This window comes from Pelophylax lessonae (assembly GCF_965119305.1).
Source record: "Pelophylax lessonae genome assembly, chromosome: 4".
NCBI classification, from domain to species: Eukaryota; Metazoa; Chordata; class Amphibia; order Anura; family Ranidae; genus Pelophylax; species Pelophylax lessonae.
The window spans coordinates 1,166,667-1,186,310 of NC_138771.1; the positions used below are offsets into that span (position 1 = coordinate 1,166,667).

Below are 19,644 nucleotides of genomic sequence, written 5' to 3' on the forward strand. Positions count from 1 at the left end.
GTCTGCTGTACCATGTACTGGTATGAGGAAGTCTCCTGTTCTCTCCTCCCCCCATCCCCACCCCGATATGTGTCTGCTGTACCATGCACCGGTATGAGGAAGTCTCCTGTTCTCTCCTCCCCCTCCTGATATGTGTCTGCTGTACCATGTACTGGTATGAGGAAGTCTCCTGTTCTCTCCTCCCCCACCCCCGATATGTGTCTGCTGTACCATGTACTGGTATGAGGAAGTCTCCTGTTCTCTCCTCCCCCACCCCCCGATATGTGTCTGCTGTACCATGTGCAGGTATGAGGAAGTCTCCTGTTCTCTCCTCCCCCACCCCCTGATATGTGTCTGCTGTACCATGTACTGTATGAGGAAGTCTCCTGTTCTCTCCTGCCCCCACCCCCCCCCTGATATGTGTCTGCTCTACCATGTACTGGTATGAGGAAGTCTCCTGTTCTCTCCTCCCCCCACCAATCGATATGTGTCTGCTGTACCATGTACTGTATGAGGAAGTCTCCTGTTCTCTCCCCCCATCCCCTCCCCCATATGTGTCTGCTGTACCATGTACTGGTATGAGGAAGTCTCCTGTTCTCTCCCCCCATTCCCCCCCCGATATGTGTCTGCTGTACCATGCACCGGTATGAGGAAGTCTCCTGTTCTCTCCTCCCCCAACCAATCGATATGTGTCTGCTGTACCATGTACTGTATGAGGAAGTCTCCTGTTCTCTCCCCCCATCCCCTCCCCCATATGTGTCTGCTGTACCATGTACTGGTATGAGGAAGTCTCCTGTTCTCTCCTCCCCCACCCCCTGATATGTGTCTGCTGTACCATGTACTGTATGAGGAAGTCTCCTGTTCTCTCCTCCCCCCCTGATATGTGTCTGCTGTACCATGTACTGTATGAAGAAGTCTCCTGTTCTCTCCTCCCCCCACCCCCCCCCCCCTGATATGTGTCTGCTGTACCATGTACTGTATGCGGAAGTCTCCTGTTCTCTCCCCCCCATCCCCCCATATGTGTCTGCTGTACCATGTACTGGTATGAGGAAGACTCCTGTACTCTTCCCCCATCCCCCCCTCCTACCCCCCAATATATATCTGCTGTGCCATGTACTGTATGAGGAAGTCTCCTGTTCTCTCCTTCCCCCATCACCCCCATATGTGTCCGCTGTACCATGTACTGGTATGAGGAAGTCTCCTGTTCTCTCCTCCCCCCATCCCCTCTGATATGTGTCTGCTGTACCATGTACTGTATGAGGAAGTCTCCTGTTCTCTCTTCCCCCCACCCCCACCCCGTTATATGTCTGCTGTACCATGTACTGGTATGAGGAAGTCTCCTGTTCTCTCCCCCCCATCTCCCCCCAATATGTGTTTGCTTTAATAAATAGTATAAAATGCAATTAAAAAGTAAAACGCCTTTAGAAAAATTAAAAGTCAGCAGATACAAATCTGGTACCAATCCGGTACAAATCAATCCAATACAAATCTGGTACAAATCCCAGAAAGGGTACAGAAACATTTCTGCAGCATTGAAGGTCCCAATGAGCACAGTGGCCTCCATCATCTGTAAATGGAAGAAGTTTGGAACCACCAGAACTCTTCCCAGATTGGGCCACCCGGCAAAACTGAGCGATCGGGGGAGGGGGGCCTTAGTCAGGGAGGTGACCAAGAACCCGATGGTCACTCTGACAGAGCTCCGGCGTTTCTCTGTGGAGAGAGGAGAACCTTCCAGAAGAACAACCATCTCTGCAGCACTCCACCAATCAAGCCTGTATGGGTGTGGCCAGACGGAAGCCACTCCTCAGTAAAAGTCACATGATCCCCCGCCTGGAGTTTGCCAAAAGGTACCTGAGGGACTCTCAGACCATGAGAAACAAAATTCTCTGCTCTGATGAGACAAAGATTGAACTCTTTGGCCTGAATGGCAAGCGTCATGTCTGGAGGAAACCAGGCACCGCTCATCACCTGACCAATACCATCCCTACTGTGAAGCATGGTGGTGGCAGCATCATACTGTGGGGATGTTTCTCAGTGGCAGGAACTGGGAGACTAGTCAGGATGGAGGGAAAGATGAATGCAGCAATGTACAGAGACATCCTTGATGAAAACCTTCTCCAGAGCGCTCTGGACCTCAGACTGGGGTGAAGGTTCATCTTCCAACAGGACAACGACCCTAAGCACACAGCCAAGATAACAAAGGAGTGGCTATGGGACAAGTCTGTGAATGTCCTTGAGTGGCCCAGCCAGAGCCCAGACTTGAACCCGATTGGACATCTCTGGAGAGATCTGAAAATGGCTGAGCACCGACCCACCCCCATCCAACCTGATGGAGCTTGAGAGGTCCTGCAAAGAAGAATGGGAGAAACTGCCCAAAAATAGGAGAGCCAAGCTTGTAGCATCATACTCAGAAATACTGGAGGCTGGAATTGGTGCCAAAGGAGCTTCACCAAAGTATTGAGCAAAGGGTGTGAATACTTATGTACATGGCAAAGGGTGTGAATACTTATGTACATGGGGATTTATTTCCTTTTTTTATTTGAAATAAATTTGCAAAGATTTCAAACAAAATTCTCTCACATTGTCATTATGGGGGATGGTTTGTAGAATTTGGAGGAAAATAATGGATTGAATCCATTTTGGAATGCGGCTGTAACATAAAATGTGGAAGAAGTGAAGCGCTGTGAATACTTTCCGGATGCGCTGTATGTAAGTGGCAATTTTGTGTTTGTGTGCCCTAAAATTTATTTTAGTGTATTTTTTTCTTGAAAATACGAGTTTGATAAATAACTGCACAAATATCGTGCAATATAAAAATTGCAACTACAGTAAAACCTTGGATTGCGAGAATTCATTCCAGAAACATGCGTATAATACAGAGCACTCGTATATCAAAGATTATTTCCCCATAAGAAATAATGGAAACTCCGATGATTCATTCCACAACCATTTATTCATAAATCCTTCAGCTTATAGTCCATAGAAAAAGATTCCAGCAATGTGATTGGCTGTGTAACCATAAAATCTCCATCCACAAATGGCGCCTCCACAAGGGGATGAGAAGCAAAATCCAGCAGGAGCTCCAGAGTATAAAAGAGAAGAGGGCACCTCTAAGGCTCCTTTCACACCTGGTGATCCGTCGGCGGACTCCGTTTTTCTCAGTGGGGTATCGATCCGCGGATCCCCCCCGCTGAGCAGGCGGATGGCAGCTCTGTCTCCGCGGTGTGCGGAGACACAGCTGTCAGGTCCCCGCTGTCCTCTATGGGGGAATCGGATGAGAACGGACCGCCTGTCCGTTCTCATCCGATCCGGTGGATGGATGGAAAATTTGGTTTCAATCCGTCCAGATTTGACGGATCGGATTGGATGTCAGTGGACATGTCTCCACTGACATCAGAAGCCCCATAGAGATTCATGGGGGGACCGTTCAAATCCGCCTGAAAAACTGAACAGTCCGCTAGTGTGAAAGGGGCCTAAGTGTAGTAATATGGTTACATTTAACCCCTTCTGGCCCGCCCACCGCCCTTTTTACTGCAGCAGTGCTGCCCTCGTGCGTGAACCGACATAGACATACGTTAAAAGAGTAAAAAATGAGGTAAAATGGCGCTGCCTATAAAAGGATAAATGGAAGGGATAAAAATATAAATTCCTAATGTGCAATTAAATATAAAATCATATGATCTATATAAGAAATTAAATAATTGAATAAATGGTGATGCAAAATGCACATAAATATATAACTTAAGTAAAAAGTAAGCACATATGTGGTAAATTCAAAGTGACATGTGCAAATAAAGTGACAATGGCACCGTACAAGTGTGATTAAATCCAATACATTCACCAAAGAATATTAAATGAATATGTTTAAATATATATAAAAATATATAAAAGTCCAAACTCAGTCCATAAAGTGGTTAGCACTTTATGGACTGAGTTTGTACTTTTATATAAATTTAAACATATTCATTTTAATATTCTTTGGTGAATGTATTGGATTTAATCACACTTGTACGGTGCCATTGTCACTTTATTTGCACATGTCACTTTGAATTTACCACATATGTGCTTACTTTTTACTTAAGTTATATATTTATGTGCATTTTGCATCACCATTTATTCAATTATTTAATTTCTTATATAGATCATATGATTTTATATTTAATTGCACATTAGGAATTTATATTTTTATCCCTTCCATTTATCCTTTTATAGGCAGCGCCATTTTACCTCATTTTTTACTCTTTTAACATTTGATATAGCCCCTTGGGACTATATTTAGAGGTGGGCTACAGCCGTATTTCCATCCATAAGCGCGGAATTTCTACCCTTATAGACATACGTTGGTCACATGCAGGCAGCTAGGGGGCGAGCGTGCACCGCCGTTGGCGCGCTCCTGCCCCCACTTGGCAGCGGGGACTCCGATGCACGGGGCAGGTGGCTCTGATTGCCGCATGACACCCACAGTAGCTCCCCGCTGAGAGAGAAGAACGGGCGGATGTTGTAAACACAGCTGACCGTTCTTCTCCCTGGAATGATCACAGAGCGCCTTCTATATAGGATCACAGGTCTCTATGGTCATTTCACAAGCCCCACCCCCTCACAGTTAGAATCACTCCCCTAGGTACACATTTAACCCTTTGATCATCCACAATGTTAACCCCTTCCCTGCCAGTGTCATTAGTACAGTGACAGTGAATATTTTAGCACTGATTACTGTAGTAATGTCACTGGTCCCCCCCAAAAGTGTCAAAAATGTCAGTCAAGGGTCCGATCTAAAAATCGCAGATCGCCGCCATTACTAGTAAAAAAAAAAAAATAATAATAATAAAAATGACATAAATCTTTCCCCTAGTTTGTAGACACGATAACTTTTGCTCAAACCAATCAAAATACGCTTATTGCGATTTTTTTTTTTTTTTTTTTTAACCAAAAATATGTAGCAGAAAATAAATTGGACTAAAATGTTAAAAAAATGTGATTTCTAATTTTTTGGGGGGGGGAATGTTATATAGCAGAATGTGAAAAAAATAAAAAAAAATAAAAAAATCGCACAGGTGATCAAATACCACCAAAAGAAAGCTCTGTTTGTGGGAAAAAAAAGGACATCAATTTTATTTGGGTACAGCGTCGCACGACCGCACAATTGTCTGTTAAAATAATGCATATTTGCGAATCGCAAAATAGGGCCTGGTCATTAAGGGGGAAAATCTTCTGGTCCAGAAGTGGTTAATGAAGGTTCAACATTTAGTAACTCACATGTTTGATGATAAAGAGGCCATCTAAGTATTCCGGCATCCGGGGGAAAGCTGTCCACATCCAGTGATATTTGGAATTACATTTCCCATGATGCTTATGCACTCTGCAGTGTAGTGGAGCATCATGGGAAATGTAGTTCCAAAACATCTGGGGTGCCAAGGTCCGCCATCACTATTCTCCTCACCGCCGGCTCTCACCGCTGTCAGTCTGCAGTCACGGCTGGGAAGACTCCCCTGCAGCAGAGCGATCTGAAAGCGAGGGTTGAAGCGCTCATGAAGCGTAGGGTGGAAGGAATTAACGCCGATGGCGGTGAGGAGGACGGTCTATGTGGACAGCTTTACCCCGGATGCCGGCATACTTAGATGGGCCTCTTTATCATCAACCATGTGAGTTGCTAAATGTTGAACCTTCATTAAATATAACCATATTGCTACACTTAGAGGCGCTTCTCTTCTCTTTTATACTCCATGCGGACGTGATGCTACTTTTATATCAAGACTAGTGATGGACGAACATCGGCCGTGGCGGTTCGCGAATGCCAGACGCAAATTTTCTCAAAAGTCAGCGAACCGCGAGTTCACGGCGGGCCCCATTGACTTTAATGGGAGACGAACTTTAAAAACCTTTAGGTCATATTTGCAGCCACAAAATACGTACTAGCTGTGCACAAATAGTCCCAGCACATGGACAATGTCATAACAGAAGTATTGCTATTGGAAAAGTTGCCCTAAAACTTTTTTTTACAGCAAAAAAATTTATATTTTTTTTCCTAAATCAGCTAGAACTGACAGCAGCCGGTAAATACATGTGAAATACATATAGGGTCCATTCACACATCTGTAAAATGGGTCCGCATCCATTCCACAATTTGGCGGAACGTTTACAGACCCATTGTTTTTCATTTCCAGTCTGAAAAATTAGGCATTCACAGGATAAAGAAGTGTCGGCCATTCCAGGACCCAAAAATTAGCCCACATGGGTTTACCTGACCGCTAAGAATGTAGTATTCTGTGGCTGGAGGTACATTAGGCATTGACAGAAAAAATAATTGTCGGCCCTGAAAGGCCCCAAAAATTAGGCATTCAATGGACATAAATTGCCTTTTTTTTTTGGTGGCCACCATAAAAAAATAAATAAAATGCCTTTTATGCCACTGTATGTAGCGAAGCCAAGGACCAGGAATTATTGTGGGTGGATGGCGGCCTGGCGGATATTTGTGGCCTGTCATGAGGAATTTGAATGAAACCTGGTCTACTGGTCACATGTGTTGAATTCCTCAGAGATCCATGCCTCATAAATTTTTATAAACGTGAGGTAGTCTACACTGTCATGAGCTAGGCGAGTGCGCTTATCAGTCACGATCCCCCCCCTGCTGCGCTGAACGTCCTTTCGGATAGAACACTGGACGGGGGGCAAGCCAACATTTCCATTGTAAATTGTGCAAGCTCTGGCCAGAGGTCAAGCCTGCCCACCCAGTAGTCCAGGGGTTCATCACTTCTCAGAGCGTCCACATCGGCTGTTAACCCGATGTAGTCGGACACCTGTCGGTCTAGGCGTTCCCTCATGCTGGATCGGGAGTACAGCTGTCGATGGTTCGGCTGAAAGAAGGATCTCATATCTGAAGTGACCAAGACATCTTCCAACCGCCCTTTTCTTGCAGACGCTGTTGGATTGCTACCCGCAACTGTCTCTCTGTGACTGGAAATTCCTCTGCCAGCGCACGGAAAAGCAGAATGCAGATTTCCCGCAGCAAGGCCTGGAAGTGTTGCATTCTGACCGCCCTCTGTGATTGTGTGATTGTGGGTACAATGCTGTGGGCACTCTGCAATCATTGGGGTACAATGCTGTGGGCACTCTGCAATCATTGGGGTACAATGCTGTGGGCACTCTGCAATCATTGGGGTACAATGCTGTGGGCACTCTGCATTGAAAGGGGCTCGCGCGCTGAACTCTGCATTGATGGGGGCACGGAACAGTGTTCATTGCATTGAAGGGGGCACAGCACAGTTGCATTGAAGGGGGCATGCACGCTGAACTCTGCATTGTGGGGGCACAGCACAGTGTTCATTGCATTGAAGGGGGCACAGTGTTTATTGCATTGAAGGGGGCACAGCACAGTGTTTATTGCATTGAAGGGGGCACAGCACAGTGTTCATTGCATTGAAGGGGGCACAGCACCATATTCATTGCATTGAAGGGGGCACGCACGCTGATCTCTGCATTGAAAGGGGGCATGTACGCTGGTCTCTGCATTGAAAGGGGCATGTACGCTGGTCTCTGCATTGAAAGGGGGCATATACCATCTCCTGTACCATGACCTGTGACATGCCTATACCATATCTGTGCCATGCCTATACCATATCTGTGCCATGCCTATACCATCTCCTGTACCATCACCTATGCCATGCCTATACCATCACCTGTGCCATGACTTCAAAGTCACGCAATTTTTTTACTGTTTTTTTTTACGCGAAGCAATACCTATTACATTTTTCTTTTTGCGCCCCCCCCAAAAATTTTGGGGGGGGGTCTAAGTACGTTGCCACCCAGTACTGGTCCTTGCCCTTTATTCTTTTTATACGGGGGTCCCCCTTAAAACACTGCAGCATGTAGGCCCCCATTCGCACTAAACTGGAAGCGGTGTAGTGGCCTGCTTCCAGCTCATCATCCAGGATAATGTCGTCCTCGTTCTCCTACCCCCATCCACGGATAACACCAGGGATCCCAAAAAGGTTTAAAGCATGCTCTTCTTGCTCCTCCTCATCTGCCCCTGCACCATCCTCCTCTGACTCCTCTTCAGACTCCTGTTGTTAACTTGTCTCAGATGGAGTAGCACCCCCTAGGAATTCATCCAACATTGCAACTTCCTCATCTTCCGTCTCCTGCTCCTCGACGGCTTGATCAATGACACGACGCAATGCACACTCCAGAGAAGGCATAAGGTACGATGTCACTGATGGCGCCCTGGCCATGAATGACCAGTTTGGTGATCTCATCGAATGGCCGCAGAAGTCTCCATGCGTCCCGCATGAGCAGCCACTGGCGAGGTGAAAAAAACCCAAGCTTCCCAGAACCTGTCCTGCCGCAGAGTTCGTACAGGTAGTCGTTTCTGCTGGAGCAGCCTATCAAGCATATGCAACGTTGAGTTCCATTGCGTCGGGCAGTCACAAATAAGACGCCTGACTGGCAGGTTGTGTCGCCGCTGAATGTCAGCAAGGTGAGCCATGGCTGTGTAAGATCTTCTGAAATGGCCCGAGATTTTCCTGGCCTGCCGCAAGACGTCCTGGACCCCAGGGTATTTGGCAACGAATCGCTGCACCAACAAGTTCAGGACGTGTGCCATGCATGGCATGTGTGTAATTTTGCCCTGTTTCAGCGCACTCAGCAGATTGGCACCATTGTCGCACACCACTTTACCAACTGTCAAATTCAGCGGTGTCAGCCACTGATCTGCCTGTGAACGCAAAGTTGAAAGGAGTGCAGGACCAGTGTGGCTCTTGGCTTCCAGGCACAACAGACACAGCACAGCATGGCAACGTCTCACCTGGCATGTGGAATAGGTTCTGGGGATCTTGGGCGGCGCAGCGGAAGAGACGGTAGCAGCGGAAAAGGAGGTGTCAGGAGAGGGAGGATGGAGGAGGAGGAGAAGAAGAGGCAGGCCTGCATGCAATCCATGGCGGTACAACCAAATCTACACGGGTGCAACGGGTTACATGCTTGACGGCCGTCAGAAGGTTCACCCAGTGGGCAGCAAAAGTGATATACCTTCCCTGCCCCTGTTTGCTAGCAGCTAGACCATGTGGTCAGATGTATCTTGGCACCGACACTGTGTGCTAGAGATATATTCACTTACCGCTGAACATGGTCATACAGCTCTGGGATGCCCTTCTGTGAGAAATATTTCCTTCCTGGGACCTTCCATTGTGATGTTCCAATGGCCACACATTTCCAAAAGGCCTTCGAGTCCACCAGTTGATATGGCAGGAGTTGGCAGGCTATCAGTTAAGACAAGCCAGCAGTCAAACGTTGGGCAAGAGGGTTATCCGGCGTCATCATTTTTTTTACGCTCCAATATTTGGGCCACGGAAGCCTGCCTTTTTCCAGAACAACATGACGGCATCATGGAAGTTGGAGTGGAGGACAAATGTGAGGAGTGAGGAGAAGGAGAAGAAGGGGCTGGACGGCGAGAGCCTGGAGTGTGTCTTTGTGGGTTCTGACAGCGTTGCTCCCACTGGGCTCGGCGATGGGAGTCCAGGTGCCTTCTTAAGGTGGTCGTCCCTAGGTGAGTGTTGGGCTTACCGCGACTTATGCGTTGACTGCAAAGACTGCAGATGGCAACACTGGTGTCAGCAACGGATACATTAAAAAAACACCAAACTGCGGAGCCATGTGCCGGCGTCCTGGGAGCGCCAGATGTGACTGTACATGGTTGATGGCTCCCTCCTGATACATTTGCAGTCTGCTTTGTACCTCTTGTGCAATGCAAGTTCCGCCTGCTTCTCCTCCCTATCTGCCGGTCCGTCTCTCCCTCTGAACTCCCCTCCTCTTCCTCTCTTGTGGCCACCCACGTGACGTCCATAGACACGTCATCATCCACGTCACCTTCCCCACCACTAACATTCGAAAAATATCGGAGTAGGGACCAACCTCCTTGGGCTGATCTGGGTACTGTCGTCAGACTGCTGAGTGGCGGCTGTGGCTACCTCCTCTTCCTGATCCGATGCCAACAATGGCTGCGCATCGCAAATGTCTTGTGATGGATCGGAAAATAATTCCAGTGACTCAAGCGGAGGGTATGTGGTGGTGGTGGTGTCTTTGGAGGTGCACACAGCAGAGAGTGAAGAGGGTGCAGATAGAGAGGATGAGGAGGGTGCAGAAGAGGAAGGCTGAGTGAGCCACTCAACCAAATATGGTGCGTCCTTTGACGTAATCGAATGCACCTTCTGAAACTTCACACTTTGGCTCCGGCCTACTGCTCCTGCCCTACCCCTACCACCCCTGCGTAAGGGCCTGCCTCTTCCTCTGCCTCTCATTTTTTAAATTACCCTGTGACAAAAGTCTCTAGAGAAGCGCAGTATATGTGGAACAAGGTATATAACACCCCGCTTCAATCTGTGGTATTGGGGGGGCCACTGGTCTATCACACCAGTTCTACAAATTGGCCAGTAACTGTTGTCACTGTGTGTAGCAGAGTTAACGCAGCAAAAGAGGCCAAATTTTTGCAGGACTAAAATACACTCTTAGAAAAGTATACTGTTAAATAACACCCACTTCTATATGTTGTATTGGGGGGCCACTGGTTTATCACACCAGTTGTACAAAAAATTGGCCAGTAAGTTTGGCACTGTGTGTAGCAGAGTAAACGCAGCAAAAGAGGCAAAATTGTTGCAGGACACAAATACACTTATAAAAGTATACTCTGATAACACCCCACTTCAATATGTGGTATTGGGGGGCCATTGGTTTATCACACTAGTTATAATACATTAAAAGTGCTTTTGTCACTGTTTGTAGTATTGCTGCAGCAACGCTCAGTCACCACACCTGTCACAATGCTGCACAGTGCACAATAAAAATCCTCTATAATATGATTTCTATATTACAAAGTATATTATAAGTGAATTACACCCCTATATAGTGCACTGCAGCGCACTAAACTGGAAGCGGTGTAGTGGCCTGCTTCCAGCTCATCATCCAGGATAATGTCGTCCTCGTTCTCCTACCCCCATCCACGGATAACACCAGGGATCCCAAAAAGGTTTAAAGCATGCTCTTCTTGCTCCTCCTCATCTGCCCCTGCACCATCCTCCTCTGACTCCTCTTCAGACTCCTGTTGTTGACTTGTCTCAGATGGAGTAGCACCCCCTAGGAATTCATCCAACATTGCAACTTCCTCATCTTCCTGCTCCTGCTCCTCGACGGCTTGATCAATGACACGACGCAATGCACACTCCAGAGAAGGCATAAGGTACGATGTCACTGATGGCGCCCTGGCCATGAATGACCAGTTTGGTGATCTCATCGAATGGCCGCAGAAGTCTCCATGCGTCCCGCATGAGCAGCCACTGGCGAGGTGAAAAAAACCCAAGCTTCCCAGAACCTGTCCTGCCGCAGAGTTCGTACAGGTAGTCGTTTCTGCTGGAGCAGCCTATCAAACATATGCAATGTTGAGTTCCATCGCGTCGGGCAGTCACAAATAAGACGTCCAAGGTTTTACTGTACCACCATTTTTTATTCTCCAGGGTTTCTGCTTTAAGAAAATAAATACTTTAAGGAGTTTACAGCAAAAAAATGCCAATTTTAACATGTGTGTAAAAAATTAAACAATTGCCCCTTGAGGTGGGTGGTTAAGGAGTAATAAAGTGGATCCACTGTCCCCTTCAAGGGCAGGAGCCCCCCGTGGGCCTTTTGCTGCCAAAAGACATTTCCATGAGCGCTCTCTAATGTCTATGGGAACGGTAAGCTGCCATGTCTAATGAATGCAGAGAAAGTTATGTGATAAATATGGGGGCATGATAAAAAATATACAAGAAAATCGCAAAAATGGAAAGCTACATCCCAAAGCTGCTGAAATGTGGACAGTCCCTCCGAGGACTTCTTCTCGTCTCTGCCATTATCCTGTCTACAACATTTTATATATTGGCAAATAATTCTGACAACTTTACGCAAAGGACTTTAAATATTAACAACAACTAAAAAAAAAAAAGTTGAAACTTTAATTGAAAGCAGATAAGCAGCCGTCAAGCGGTAAAACTCTGGCAGCGATAGAACCGGAGTCCCAGGTAGCTGCGCTCAACCGCTGTGAAAACCTCCTTCAACTTCCTCCTAATCCCAGTAATCCAGAAGCAATCTCGTTAGAAATGTAATTGCATTTTCCATGAAGAGCGCGCAATAACAAAGTGTTTGTTTTTTAATTGGTTGTTTATTTCTTTCACCTGCCGGCATTCTCCGGGGTCCACCGGTTCCGAGAGTTGGGGGCTTCTCCTCCGATGGGAACTCAATATGTCAAGTCCTGGAGATAAAGAGAATCTACGGTCCTTTTATAGTGGGTGGGATGGGGACAGCCTGTGCTTGTCTGTCTCCGAGGACTCTATGGAACACTACAGGCCTGGCAGGGACTCAAATATGAAGATTCAGGAATATATGTATTTTACTGAAGGAACAAAAGAACCGCTAAATAGTACATAGACAATGGAGCGCCAACCCTAAGGACCAAAGAAATGGCTAAATAGTACATAGCCAACGGAGCTCCAACCCTAAGGACCAAAGAAACGGATAAATAGTACATAGCCAACGGAGCTCCAACCCTATGGACCAAAGAAACGGATAAATAGTACATAGCCAACGGAGCTCCAACCCTAAGGACCAAAGAAACGGATAAATAGTACATAGCCAACGGAGCTCCAACCCTATGGAGCAAAGAAACTGAGAAATAGTACATAGCCAATGGAGCTCCAACCCTAAGGACAAAAGAAACGGATAAATAGTACATAGCCAACAGAGCTCCAACCCTAAGGAGCAAAGAAACGGATAAATAGTACATAGCCAACGGAGCTCCAACCCTAAGGAGCAAAGAAACGGGTAAATAGTACATAGCCAACGGAGCTCCAACCCTATGGACCAAAGAAACGGATAAATAGTACATAGCCAACGGAGCGCCAACCCTATGGAGCAAAGAAACGGATAAATAGTACATAGCCAACGGAGCTCTAACCCTACGGAACAAAGAATCGGATAAATAGTACATAGCCAACGGAGCTCCAACCCTAAGGAGCAAAGAAACGGATAAATAGTACATAGCCAACGGAGCTCTAACCCTACGGAACAAAGAATCGGATAAATAGTACATAGCCAACAGAGCTCCAACCCTATGGAGCAAAGAAATGGATAAATAGTACATAGCCAACAGAGCTCCAACCCTGAGGACCGTAGAAACGGATAAATAGTACATAGCCAACAGAGCTCCAACCCTGAGGACCGTAGAAACGGATAAATAGTACATAGCCAACGGAACTCCAACCCTACGGAGCAAAGAAATGGATAAATAGCACATAGCCAACGGAGCTCCAACCCTAAGGAGCAAAGAAATGGATAAATAGTACATAGCCAACAGAGCTCCAACCCTACGGAGCAAAGAAACGGATAAATAGTACATAGCCAACGGAGCTCCAACCCTAAGGAGCAAAGAAATGGATAAATAGTACATAGCCAACGGAGATCCAACCCAACGGAACAAAGGAACAGATAAATAGTACATACAGTATCTGACAAAAGTAAGTACACCCCTCCCATTTGTGTAAATATTTTATTCTATCTTTTCATGTGACAACACTGAAGAAATGACACTTTGCTACAATGTAAAGTAGTGAGTGTACAGCTTGTATAACAGTGTAAATTTACTGTCCCCTCAAAATAACTCAACACACAGCCACTAATGTCTAAACTGCTGGCAACAAAAGTCAGTACACCCCTAAGTGACAATCTCCAAATTGGGCCCAAAGTGTCAATATTTTGTGTGGCCGCCATTATTTTCCAGCACTGCCTTAACCCTCTTGGGCATGGAGTTCACCAGAGCTTCACAGGTTGTCACTGGAGTCCTCTTCCCCTCCTCCATGATGACATCACAGAGCTGGTGGATGTTAGAGACCTTGTGCTCCTCCACCTTCTGTTTGAAGATCCCCCACAGATGCTCAATAGGGTTTAGGTCTGGAGACATGCTTGGCCAGTCTATCACCTTTACCCTCAGCTTCTTTAGCAAGGCAGTGGTCATCTTGGAGGTGTTTGGGGTCGTTATGTTGGAATACTGCCCTGCCCCCCAGTCTCTGAAGGGAGGGGATCATGCTCTGCTTCAGTATGTCACAGTACATGTTGACATTCATGGTTCCCTCAATGATCTGTAGCTCCCCAGTGCTGGCAGCACTCATGCAGCCCCAGACCATGACACTCCCACCACCATGCCTGACTGTAGGAAGACACACTTGTCTTTGTACTCCTCACCTGGTTGCCCCCACACACGCCTGACACCATCTGACACCAAATAAGTTTATCTTGGTCTCATCAGAGCACAGGAGATGGTTCCAGTAATCCATGTCCTTAGTCTGCTTGTCTTCAGCAAACTGTTTGCAGGCTTTCTTGTGCATCATCTTTAGAAGAGGCTTCCATCTGGGATGACAGCCATGCAGACCAATTTGATGCAGTGTGCGGCGTATGGTCTGAGCACTGGTCATGGCAAAGAACTCTCTGAGGATCTGAAAAAAAAAAGAATTGTTGCTCTACATAAAGATGGCCTAGGCTATAAGAAGAATGCAAAGACCCTGAAACTGAGCTGTAGCATGGTGGCCAAGACTATACAGTGGTTTACCAGGACAGGTTCCACTCAGAACAGGCCTCGCCATGGTCCATCGAAGTGGAGTACACGTGCTCAGCGTCATATCCAGAGTTGTCTTTGGGAAATAGACGTATGAGTGCTGCCAGCATTGCTGCAGAGGTTGAATGGGTGGGGGAGGGGTCAGCCTGTCAGTGCTCAGACCATACGCCGCACACTGCATCAAATTGGTCTGCATGGCTGTCATCCCAGAAGGAAGCCTCTTCTAAAGATGATGCACAAGAAAGCTCCCTTCAAGACGGCAACAACCTTTCTCTTCCTTACCCGGTGTTCTGTGGAAAGAGGAAACTGTTAGTGTCCCGGAATGTGCAGACTGCCGGTGGTCTGTGAAAACACCAACTCCTCCAAATCTCCAATGATTCCTGCCATAGAGTCACCGGAAGTGAGGTGGTCGAAGATTCTGGCGAGTTGGAGTTTTCAGCAGAACACCGGCAATAGGCTGCGATTTGACCTGTCAAATCGCATGTCAAATCGGTCCTATGAGAACAGGGGCTAAAGGTGGTTTTGTTTTATACTGTTAGAGGTGGGGGAGGGGGGTGGGAATGGTTGCTAATGAACTGATCAGGAGTTAACCGCTTGCCGACCGCCGCATGACTATTTACGGCGGCGGTCAGCCCCGTACAGGCAAAGTGACGTAGGACTACGTCGCTAGCCTGTGAGCCTGTATGGGCGAGTGCGCGCCGATCAGGGCGCGCTCCCGCCCCCGCTCGTTCCCTAACAAGTCTGCGCGTGTGACCTGTGGCTCTGATGTCCGCCGGTCACCAGCGATCTCCCCGTGGAGAGGGAGAAAGGCAGGCGGCTGATGTAAACACAACCGTCTGTCATTCTCCCTGGTGTAACTACAGAGATCATACAATCCTGCTTTGTAGGATCGTATGTCTCTGTGGTTACATCACAAGCCACTCCCCTTTAAAGTAAGAAGCACGCCCCTAGGGACACACTTAACCCCTGCATCACCAATAAAGTTAACCCTTTCCCTGCCAGTGTAATTAGGACAGTAACAGTGCATATGTATAGCACTGATTACTGCAGTAATGTCACTGGTAACCCCAAAAGTGTCAAAAATGTCAGTCAGGGGTCCGATCTGTCCGCCGCAATGTCGCAGTACCGCAAAAAAATCGCAGATCGCCGCCATTACTCGTTAAAAAAAAACAATGAAAATGACATAAATCTTTCCCGTAGTTAGTAAACGCAATAACTTTTGCGCAAACCAATCAAAATACGCTTATTGCGATTTTTTTTTTTTACCAAAAATATGTAGCAGAAAACAAATTGGCCAAAAAATGATTTTTACTTTTTTTTTTTTGGGAATTTCATATAAAAAATGTGAAAAATATTGTTATTTTTTCAAAATGTACGCTCTTTTTTTGTTTATAGCGCAAAAAGTAAAAGTCAGGAAGGGGGTAAAATCTTCCGGTCTTAAAGCGGTTAAAAATACGCTCATTGAGAATTTTTTTGTCAAAGACATGGAGCTAAATACATTCTGGCCTAAATATATGACAAAAATTGAATATTTTGTAACTGTCAAAGTAGAAAAATATTGTTATTTTTTTAAAATTGTCGCATTTTTTTATTAATATCGCAAAAAGTAAAAATCGCACAGGTGATCAAATACCACCAAAAGAAAGCTCTGTTTGTGGGGAAAAAAAAGGACATACATTTAATTTGTGTACAGCGTCGCACGACTGCGCAATTGTCTGTTAAAATCACGCAGTGCTGAATCGCAAAATAGGGCCTGGTCAGGAAGGGGGTAAAATCTTCCGGGGCTTAAGTGGTTAATGAAGGATGTCTGGCTAGCAGAACAGAATTTCCACTTTACAATCAGAGGGAAGAGTTATAAATAAAGGATTGTTCATAATTTAGGTAAGAGGTGAAGGTTGGGTTCCCGCATCGCATGTCACTCGCAGGCAGGACGCACCGCCCTCTGGAAATCGCTGCGGGTCTCAATGTAAAGTTAATGACACCTCCAGATCCATTCACAGATCTCAGTGTGAACTGTGAGAAGGTTCAGGAATTGGATAACAGAGGTGTGAACACTCATGCGATCCGATTCCAGTGCAGACTGAAAAAAGGGTCCTGCACCATATTGGTCTGAATGCGATGCGAAATGCGAAGAAACTGTATGGATGAATTCACATGGCACAGACATCAGATGGGATCTGCATAGCAATGCGGTGCGAATCCCATGCCATATCTGTGTTTGCACCAGTGTAGAAAATAATGGAGGTCCCAATGTGGACAGGGCGTGGTTAAGCAGCAAGAACATAGCAGACTAACAACAAGGAAAGCAATGCGTTTTCAGGTTTTCACTTCTGGGTGGAGCGCAGGAACATCCCTGTGGAGGGACGGAGAAGAAATCTTCAGATGAGACATTGAGGTGATGCAGAGCCTTCCACTAAAATTAAAAACCCCACTTATAGAAATACCCCAGCATCAAATGTGCCCCCCAGCAATATATCATTATCTGTGCGTGGCAAAGGCTGGACCAGGCGCATGCGCAGTGTATACCCCCGATTCTTGCTGAGTTCCGCAGTTTTACTGAACTGTCATCCAGTGCTTCCCTCGGTTGGTCAGTGACTGGCGATTCAGGAGAGGCGGTAAGGAACACCCTTTGATGTGCCAGTCAGTTCTCCATCCCTCCTGAGTACATTGGATGAGTTTTATATTTCCATTTTAATAAAGTTGGGTGACACTGGGGCGGATGAGCGCTCTCCTTTCTTTGTGTTTCTGGTCTGGATGTTTTCCTGCAACCGGCGGAATTTCAGAGAGCTGCAGCGGCCGGTTTTCTATGAGACTGTCAGACTTTGTGAACTTTATTATCAGCCGGCATTTGGACCTTGCAGACCATCACATCTTCTAGCACATGTTTTCTGGATACGGGACTAGAAAAGTTTGGATGTGAAGCTTTGATCTCACTGATGTATGAGGAGGCATAGAGAACCTCCAGATGTGATGAGGGACCGGAGAAGCTTGGATGTGAAGCTTGGCTTTCACTGAAGTATGAGGGGCCATGGAGGAACTCCAGATAGGATGAGGGTCTGGAGAGGCTTCGATGTGAAGCTTGGCTCTCACTAAAGTATAAGGAGCCATAGAGAACCTCCAGATGTGACGAGGGGCCAGAGAAGCTTGGAGGTGAATCTTGGATCTCACTGATTTATGAGGAGGCATGGAGGACCTCCAGATGTGATAAGGTTACAGAGAAGAGTCATTGAGAACCTCCAGATAGGATGACGGTCTGGAGAGGCTTGGATGTGAAGCTTGGCTCTCACTAAAGTATGAGGAGCCATGGAGAACCTCCAGATGGCATGAGGGACTCTAGAGGCTTGAATATGAAGTCTGGACCTCTCTGGAGCATTGTGTCCTCTCCTCAGGGTGTTGGCAGCTGATTTAACAAGTGTATACAGTCAGGAGCTACAATCTCAGAATGCCGGGACACCTTCAAGGTTCTCTATCTTAAGACTAAATATTTTCATCCCCTTTTCTGGAGTTTGAAATTCTATGGGGGTTTTGTGCCCTTACACCCTCCCTGGAGTGTTGAGTAAGAGTCAATAATCTTAGTTTGTTTTACATCTAAAAGTGACTGAAGCCCATCTGTACACATTTCTCACTATTGCCTGAGGACTACACCCTGAGGTGACATGCCAGTCCACCCTGTCCCCGGGGTCCTCCACCCTGTCTCCAGGGGTCCTCCACCCTGTCTCCAGGGTCCTCCACCCTGTCTCCGGGGTCCTCCACCCTGTCTCCAGGGGTCCTCCACCCTGTCTCCAGGGGTCCTCCACCCTGTCTCCGGGGTCCTCCACCCTGTCTCCAGGGGTCCTCCACCTGTCTCCAGGGGTCCTCCACCCTGTCTCCAGGGGTCCTCCACCCTGTCTCCGGGGTCCTCCACCCTGTCTCCAGGGGTCATGGGGGGCCCTACTGATTATCACAACTTAGCACAGTGACGATTGGTTTTCTAACGTTTTAACGTTCCCTTCCAGACAAGCAGCCTTTCTACGTCTTCACCACCAGTTACCCGACTTCTTGTCTCGTGTTTGAAAGTTTTCAAGAAAACAAGCAATTCAGCGGAGACATCCGGTACACCGCCGCCGTCTGCAGACAATCATCGGCAACGCGCGTTTGATTTTCTCTGCTCTTGCCAAACAAAAAAATCTTGTTTAACAAGAAAGACGATCCACATTAGAATTGCATGATTGGCAATTTAAAAAAAAAAAAGGACTTTAATTATCAGGAACTCCGGGGACAATTTAAATTGATATGATGCTGAAGTGTGACAGCTTTCTAAAGTGCTTTTAACAAAAAGTAAAGCCGCTTTTTTCTAGGAATATTTTCTGAGAAGCGTTTGGATAGAAATGATATAATGGGAGAAGAAGACGAATTTCACACTTCTCCCATTCCACTGACTGCATGTCTGCTGAAGGCAATCACCCCGGGAATGTATAATGAGAACATTAACCCGTGTCATTGTGCCAACCGAGAATCTTACATTGTTTATTAAACAGAAAGTAGAATTCACTTCGGTGGCCCTTTTGCTGACTAAGATTTGCTGGATTTTGGGGGTATTATTGGATACTTCAAGATCCAATTCATCACAATTATTTGTTTAACCAGTTTTGGACCGGAAAGATTTGCCCCCTTGATGACCAGGCTATATTTTGCGATTCGGCACTACGTTATTTAACAGACAATTGTGCGGTCGTGTGACGCTGTATCCAAATACAACTGACATCCTTTTTTCCCCACAAACAGAGATTTCTTTTGGTGGTATTTGATCACCTCTGCGATTTTTATTTTTTGCGCTATAAACAAGAAAAGAGCGACAATTCTGAAACAAAAAAAAAAAATAATAATAATTTTCACATTCTGATATATAACATTCCCCAAAAAAATTAAAAAATTACATTTTTTTAACATTTTAGGCCAATTTGTATTCTGCTACATATTTTTGGTAAAAAAAAAAAAAAAAAATCGCAATAAGCGTATTTTGATTGGTTTCGTGCAAAAGTTATCGTGTCTACAAACTACGG

General features: G+C 46.3%; 1 long non-coding RNA gene across 1 annotated transcript in view; it reads left to right on the forward strand.

Moving 5' to 3' along the window:
• Window positions 1–19,644, forward strand: part of LOC309552179 — a 949,684-nt gene that overhangs the window by 330,884 nt on the left and 599,156 nt on the right. Inside the window, exon 2 of the long non-coding RNA XR_014225129.1 lies at window positions 1,912–2,411. This is a non-coding gene — a long non-coding RNA (uncharacterized lncRNA). The remainder of the gene's footprint in view (window positions 1–1,911; window positions 2,412–19,644) is intronic.